The sequence below is a fragment of the Pteropus vampyrus genome, unplaced genomic scaffold (assembly GCF_000151845.1).
Source record: "Pteropus vampyrus isolate Shadow unplaced genomic scaffold, Pvam_2.0 Scaffold47, whole genome shotgun sequence".
Lineage (NCBI taxonomy): Eukaryota > Metazoa > Chordata > Mammalia > Chiroptera > Pteropodidae > Pteropus > Pteropus vampyrus.
The window spans coordinates 623980-632150 of record NW_011888828.1 but is presented as its reverse complement, the minus strand read 5'-3'; the positions used below and the strand labels follow the sequence as shown (position 1 = coordinate 632150).

At 40.5% G+C, this 8171-nt stretch overlaps 1 protein-coding gene across 1 annotated transcript in view; it reads right to left on the bottom strand.

The window, feature by feature from the left end:
- The window catches only part of NUGGC (nuclear GTPase, germinal center associated), a 51358-nt gene extending 43187 nt beyond the window's left edge, over positions 1-8171 (bottom strand). The window contains exons 1-4 of the mRNA XM_023530162.1: positions 7838-8171; positions 7332-7405; positions 5951-6005; positions 1765-1867 (exon numbers count right to left, since the gene is read on the bottom strand). The gene's annotated coding sequence lies outside the window, so the exon portion shown is untranslated. The remainder of the gene's footprint in view (positions 1-1764; positions 1868-5950; positions 6006-7331; positions 7406-7837) is intronic.

Genomic DNA, 8171 nt, shown 5'->3' with positions numbered 1-8171 from the left:
GCTACGGCCAGCCCAAGGCAGCACTAATAGGAAAAAAAATCAAAATGCTTAAATTAGCTAAGTTCTTTAAGGGGCATTTTGATCATTAACTTTGATTTATTCCCCACTTTTAATAAATGTGGGATGTGCTTGGTACATAGTAAGCACTGAATAAATATTTGTTGAAAGAATGAAGTTTATCTTTTAAATACGTCTTAGATAATGAGATTAACAATGGCAGAAATTATATTTATTCAACAAATACTTGTCGAGTGTCTACTATGTGCCAGGCACTGTTCTAGGTGCTGGAAATACATCAGGAAACAAAATGGGTTAAGTCGTCTGCACACACAGGGCTTACATTCCAGATAGTGAATAGTGTAATAAAAGTTACTCAGGATTTAGAGTCAGAATGCCTGAATTTTTAGATCTTGATCCAGTACTTCAATGTGACACTGAACAAATCATCTAACCTCTCTTAGCCTCAGTTTATCCACATATAAAATGAGAATGTAAAAATACCTATATCCAGAGCTCATTGTGAGGATTAAAGATGACATTGCATGCAAAGTTGCTCTACGGACACTTAAGCATCTGTACTAACCATGGAATTTTGATGGCATTTAGGGTTGATTTCCTTTCTTTTTAAGGTTTAAGTACCTTTAGTGTTGGCAACATTTCCAACCCTCATATTGGATATCGCACTGCTCTTTCAAACGAGGTATTTGAAAGGAGCAATTTAAACACACCTTAGAAGCAAAAGTGAAACAAGGACCTTCAAACCCCCAAAGGCAAAGAGTTATATTTTGAGCGTTAACGCAACGGCTGAAGTGTGCAATATTAGAAGCACAGCCACCAGAGGTAGATACAGTAGAGGAGGCATTGGGATGACATGATTTTCTGTCCTTCTCTCCCAGGTGAATAGACAAATAAAATGAGCAGATATTTTCATAACGTACTTTTTCAGAATTTGAATCCTCTCATATTGCTCCCCCAAGCTTGCCAAAGTTAATGAGGCATAAGATGACATGACTACTATCCCAATGACGCCTACAGGTATGTTTTCTTTGAGGAGGAATGATTAGTAACCTACCTAAGATCACACTGTTAAGTAAAAATCCCCGATCCTCCAGATTTCTAATTCATTGGCCTTTACATAGCCTTAAAATAACTTATGCAAGAAAGTAGAATTCACTTTCCTTCAAGAAATAATTTATCTTAAGCAAATGAAGAGAGGGAGAAGAAACAAATCTTCCACATAAAAAAAAAAAAAATCCAAATACTTTATGTAGCTACTCTACCCTCAAGGAGAGGGAGCATAGCCCCTTGTTCCTTAAGTGCGGGCTGTGCAGAGTGACTTCCTTCCAAAGAGGACAGTATGGAAGGGAGGGGGAGGGACAGAGTAAGTTTACAGTGGAGAAACCTGACAAACACTGCCTCAGCCAGGTGATCGAGGTCAACACCAACAGTCATAAATCGTGTTGGTAGTATATATGTGATGCGATGAGAACATCACTTTAGTTCTGTGATCTTTCTGCCCTAAACCCATAACTCCAGTCTAATCACGAAAAACAAAAAAAACAAATAAAACCCCATAAATCTCAATAGAAGAGAATCCTACAGAATATCTGATCAACTATATCTTACTAATATAAGAGAGGAAATTGGGTGTGGGTTATATGGGACCTCTCTGTACTATCCTCTCAATTTTTCTATAAATCTAATGTCTATTTTTTAATATCAGCCATAAGTTACAGCATAAATTACACAAGAGAAATAACTTACCAGATGTCACTTTTTCTGCTTTGGCTCCAGGAGTCCACAGTGGAGATGATGGCAGTTTCTTTGCCTGAGTATAGACATGTAGAACCAGCTGGGGTATACAGCCCTTTGTGGCCACGGTCACGAAGTCGTATTTGCACAAGCAGAAGTGAAACCAATTTGTCGTCAGAGGGTTATTTATGGACAATGTCCTCCCGCAGAAATTGATTCAGGTTATTTTCCCTTTTCATTCAAACTTAAAATGTATGTGAATTAGGGATCTTATATTCTTTTCTGCCTTATTCCTATGAGTAGGCAGATTTTAGTTATTTTTCCTTTCCAAATAGACTGCAGTATCTTTTCTTTGATGGATCTGACTTACTGAAGCAAATAGGAAAAATGCCCCAGTCCCAAAAGAGACAAAACACTGGTACCTATGCCCCCAAATACGAGACAACTAGGAGAGATGTATAATAAAAGGTGGTGAAGATAAATTGATTCTTGTTACAAAGTCTTGAAATTCATCCAAAACCAAACAACATTGTACTGTTTGATTGTGGAAATGAGTGTCACACAATTTAAAGAACTCTTTCTGGAATTAAAATTTCACATCTATATTTTTTTTAAAAAAAAAAAATGTAAAATGCTGTCCAGAAGAGAAGAAAGTAGAACCTACTCCACTTTGCTTTGTCTGGCCACCTAAATGATCACATCAAGTACAGGGAAAAGGCTATTTTTTTTTTTTTTTTTGTCTAACCTTCAACTTCAGGTAGTATCTGACCTTCAAAGGTATACTCAGTCATTACAAGGATAACCCTCAGTAACTATAGGTATGTTTTTAGTCCAAAGGGAGGCTCAACAGGCAAAGAGATCAAAAAGAATTGAAGATAAATATTTAGACTGTAGTCTTAAAAATTGCTTTGAACTTTTGACAAGATGGTATGCCTTATCCATGAGAAAACCATAGAAATACAATATAAAGTTCAAAACAAAGAAAATCAATGTGAATACCATCATTAGTGTTTGATTTTTTTTACCTCTGGGCAAAACCACACTTTATACTTCTATTCCTGTCACATGTGCTTAGCTCTCCCTCTACTGGCTGTGTCTTGCTTCAATAGTTAGCTGAATTCTTAATCAGAGGTACTGCTAAAATATCTAGTAACTAAATTAATTTTTATCACTTTTAAAGCTGCCTGGGTTCTTTATGATGTTCCTTGATATCTGCTCTGGACACTCAAACACTAGATCTGTTACAAGTTTGGGGAAACTACCAGAATTTTCATATTCGCTGAAAATACTGAAGCGACTGAAAGAGAACGTCCACAGAGTCGGACCATCTCACCCAACCACCTATCAGAATCTGCACTCACGTGCTCTGCCTTTCAGTCTGTTAATAAATGAACCATCCATATGCCCATCAGAAGCTAATACTTTCCCTTGTGCACCAGATTCCATTCTCTTTCTCCAACTCCAGGACTACACAGCGTATTTTCCCCTTTCCTCTTAATTCACCAAATTTTCACTCTTCACTGGATTATTCCCATCGACATACAAACTTGCTGTTAATTATTCTGAACTAGCATGCGGATATAACAAGAGGGACTCCATTGTAAAACCAAATTCCATTCTTGCTATTAGGTCAGGAATGCAAAGGGAAAAGGCCGAGACACTGATTAACTACCCGTTGCCCACATCCTGAATGTACATAGCTAAGAAGGAGAAAAACAATGCAATCAGCAGACCCTGTAACATAACCAGCAGGTTCCATTCCCATGATGTTAATCATTTCAAGAAAAGCCAGAGATTGTAAAACTCCTGTGTAAGTTTGTTTTTATAGGACCTGAAGGAAAACCCTGTCATGAGACGAGATTGAGCAGACATCTGCTGACTGTGAGATGGAGACAGTTTGCTGACGACAGCAGGAATGATCAGTCATGGGACAGCCCACCAGCTTCCCCTCCCCAGCCCTCTCCCTCTCCGAGCAGCCCACAGAAGCCCCTCACACAGTCTTATCAGGGAACCAGCCATTCCTTCCTTCTTGCTGGTTACCTGGTGCGCTAGCTATCTCTCAAAAACGATTTCCTTGCTGAACTTCATAATCAGGTCCAGTGCTCATTTCTATGACATCGGGACCCAAGAACCTGGTATTAGCTGGCTTTGGCAACAATTCCATTTTAACAAACACACACTCCCTTTGACCCCAGTTTCCCTGCCAGTTACCCTATTTCTCTGTAGTTCTTTATGGCAAAACCCGTCCAAAGAGTTGTCTAAACTCACTGTCTCAAATGCCTCTCCTCTCAATCTATCATAAGCCTATTCCAGTCAAGCCTTCACCTCTACCATTCCATGAAAGTGTTATTAAATTTCCTAGTGATCCTTATTAATTTTCAACCTTTATCTCGCTTGACTCCCAATAGCATTCGACCCAGTGGATCACCCTGCTCCTTAAATCACTTTCTTCACTTAGATTCCAAGTAACCTCACTCTCCTAGTTTTCTTCTCATCTCCCTCCAGGTACCACCTCAGCCTTCTCCTCGATCTGATAACAATAGAATACCCCAAAGCTTACTCTTTGGTCTCTTCTCTTTCTTTTCCACATCCACCCTATTTCATAGCTTTAACTTTCACCTCTATGCCTCTAACTCTCAAATGGTATCTCTAGCCCCAACCTTTTTCATGTCTTAAAGCTCACGAGGCATCCTGAACACAACATATCCAAATGGAACCCCAAACCCCGCCCCCCGCCCCCTAATAAAACCCTACTCCACCTACAGTCTTTTCCATTTCAGCTAACAGCAATGGTTCCAGTCCCTTGGTCCAAAACCTTCAGTGTCATCTTCGATGCTGATGTGTGTCTTCTCTCACATGCCACATCTGATCTGTCAGGAAGTCTTATCGAAATCTTCAAAATATATTCAGAATCTAACACTTCTTAACGCCTCCATTGCCTACTATGCTGATTCAAGTTGTTATCATCTCTGGCCTCATTCAGTGGTTCCCAAACTTTGCTGCACATTAGAATCACCCAAGGGTCTTTTAAAAATACTAATGCCTGGCTCCCATCCTTGATATTTTGATTTAATTTGTATGGGATGTGACCTGAGCACTGGGATTTTCCACTATTCTCCAGGTGATCCTAATGTGCATCAAAGTTTCAGAGTCACCTGCATTGGTATGATAATAGCCACCTAACTGATCTTCCAGGCGCACCACCACCACCACCATCGCCCTCCCGCCCCCGCCAACAGTCTATTAACACAGCCAATAGAGAATTTTATAGATCAGATCATATCTCTGCTAAAAATCCTCCAGTGGCTCTCCATGTCACTTAGAGTAAATGCCAAAAGCTTTACAAAGGCCTATAAGGTCTTACATGAGCTGCACTGTGCCCTATCCCACCCCACCGGTGCATCAGTTCTCTGACTTCTGTCAAATGAACTCAAAACGTCTAGAGGCTTTGTTATAAATAAATGATAGAGATTTAGTCAAGAGTCTTAGTTTGTAAACTGAAAACACAGATAGGCAAAAACCCGAAAGTGTTCCAAAGAAGAAAGAAAAGTTAAAAGTTCTTATAGAAAAAACCACATTCCTGAGAATTAGCAGTCCTGCATCCTTAGCTGTAGGATTGGTCCAGGACAGTTACTGGTCAGATGTCAGGCTGTCAGGATGATGGATGCCAGGTGGTGAGGAAGATGGGTGCCAGGTGACCTGGTCACATGCAGCGGTCTGCATAACTGATGGCAGGTGGATATATACATGAGTCCTTCATTGGGGTAATCAGATGGCCCAGATACATGAGTTTTTCAGGGGGTAATTAGTGGGTTACCAGACTTAGATCCAGGCATCAATGTAACTGGAAAGTTCCCAGGCTAGTTAAAAACAATAGAGTCTTTCCTCATGCTTCAACTTTCATAATGTTAATAATTTTAGCAGCTTGGTTAAAGTGACTCCATTTTATACAATCCCTGTCTGCACTCTTTCCTCAACTCCATAACACTTCCTCTCACTCACGGCTTCATTGACACCGGCCTCCTTACTTTCTGTGAACACACCAGGCAACCTCTTCCCCTAAGACTTTAGTGCTAAATGTTTCCTCTCCCTGAAATAGTCTTCCCCCACACAGCTGCATATCAAGTATTAACTCAAAACATCACATTCTCAAAAAGGCCTACCCCAACCCCTATTTAATACCCACCTTAATACCCACCTTGCTCTTTCTCTTGTGTGAGGTAAAAGAATGATGAAGTAGATGATGGTTTCTTCTGTTTAAAAACAAAATTCAACTGAGTGACTTTGATCAAAGTGGCTTTATTAAGTGATTCATGAATCTGGCAGCATCCCAGCTAGCATCTAGAAGGGCCCTCTAAGGGGTTATACAAAATGGATGGTTTTTATCGGAAGAAGGGTGGGCAAGGGAACTATCAACAAAAGAAAAGAAAGTAGTATTTTTGGACCAGGACCTCTTCTTTTGGGGAGAAGGGAATGACAAGAATTTTATTACACAGATTGCCTCTTCTTTCTATGAAAGATGGAGAGGGCCCATGTGATAGATTGTCTTACTGGTGCTTGACCAGAACATTCCAGACAGATTAATTAAGGTTATATTTCTAGGAAAAACTGAAACAGCAGTTATGTCAGGTATTACATCTAGGTTTAGTATCATGGGCTTTAACAAATGTGATGCCATTTGGGGCCTGTGGTTTTCTCTTTAACACTTCAGATAATTCCAGTGTTGCAGGAAGCGACACCCAACAGAGGAATTTGGATGCTCAGACAACGTTGTTAGAGGAAGGAGAACTTATTGGCCGGTAGAGCGCATGGAGTTAACAACACTATGCATGAGCTCGCTTTGGTTAGATTTATTACAGCGTATATACCTCTGCAGTGTCCATGCAAAGGGCGCATGATTCCTTTGTCTGAGGTTTCACGTGTGCCTCATGACTCAGGATGGGAGGGGGAGCTTCAGGTGGGGGCTGTGAGAGGGAGGAGTTTCTAGACCACTGGTCTTACAGGTCGTTTGTTTTGTAGAACCGGCAACCTTGGCATTTTCAGCACCATTATAAGATTCTCAAACAGAGAGACGGGACACCGAGGCTATAAGCAGAAAGTAGCACTTATTAATGCCAACACCTGCTCGGCAGATTCCTATCTAAAGGCTGAGCCCCAACTGTAACATAACAAGCAGTTTTACACAGCTTTGTTATTCCTACACAGCTACAGAGATAAGAATATTAGTTGGATAGCAAGCTATGAATCAACAGATGTGAGCTGGAGAGTCCTTGAGGTGGGGGAGGTAGCTATGGGAAAACATGTTAGCTGGAGAGTCCTGGAAGGAGGAGAGAGGGCAGTTAGGAGTGGGCTTTCCCTAGCTGAGTCAGATGCATTTTTCAGATGCATCCTCTCCTCTCTCACCAAAAGAAATTAAAAGAGAGTTTTATTCATATATGATTTGTTAATCGGGAAGTAGCTCTCGGTATGAACCAAAGACATGTTCCAAAATGGAGGAGATAGGGCTAGGTTTTTAAAGGCAAAAATTGAAGAAGCTGATGAGAGCAATGGGTTGCTAAGAAACAAGATCACAAACTTACATTATTCATTTTCTGATTGGTGGGGACACCTGGACTTTTCAACAGTCGGCTTACTCAGTGGTCAGCAAGTAGGGCTACAATACAAGAAAGGTGGGTAACATACGATTAGGCATTTGTCAACATCCAAGTTCCAGTTCAGGCTTGTAGCGCAGAAGCTTTGGGTTACTTATCAACAGAAATCAAACAGCACAGAGAGACCTTTTGTTCTGCAGGCAGTTTCTAAGTACAAGGAGCAGTCATGCTCTGAAGGCAGCCTCAGAGTTTAAACTGCAAAAATCCAAATGTTGGGCCGCAAATTATGATATTAAAATTCTTATAAGTCCTCATAAGGAAGGGTAGGGAAAGAGCCAATTTGGAGTTAAAATAGAGTTTCTGTTTTGGACATGTTAAGTTTGAAATGCATATTAGACACTCAGATCTAACAATATGTGAAAAGGGAAGAAGTTGGGGCTGGACTATAAAAATGGAGTAGATAGTATTTAAAGCTACAGTACTCTGGGGCTCACCTTGGGAAAGACAAGGCTGAGAAGTGCCACCTGTGGTACACCAATATTTTGAGGTGAGGTAGAGGAGTCCACCAGAGACTGAGAAAAAAATAGAAGAGAAACCAAAAGTGCGGAAGATCCAATCATGAAAAACTTTGCAAGGAAGCTGTGTCAATTGGTACTAGGATGATGATACAGATAAATACTACTGAATTTGGCCTGATGGGGTGCCACAGCCAGAATTCTCAGGATGGTGGTGGGTCAAAGACTTGCAGTTCCCTCAATTCTAGTGAGAAGGAACTGGAGACAGCACACTTTCCTATTTTTATGTTAATGTGTTATTTATTTCTGGTCC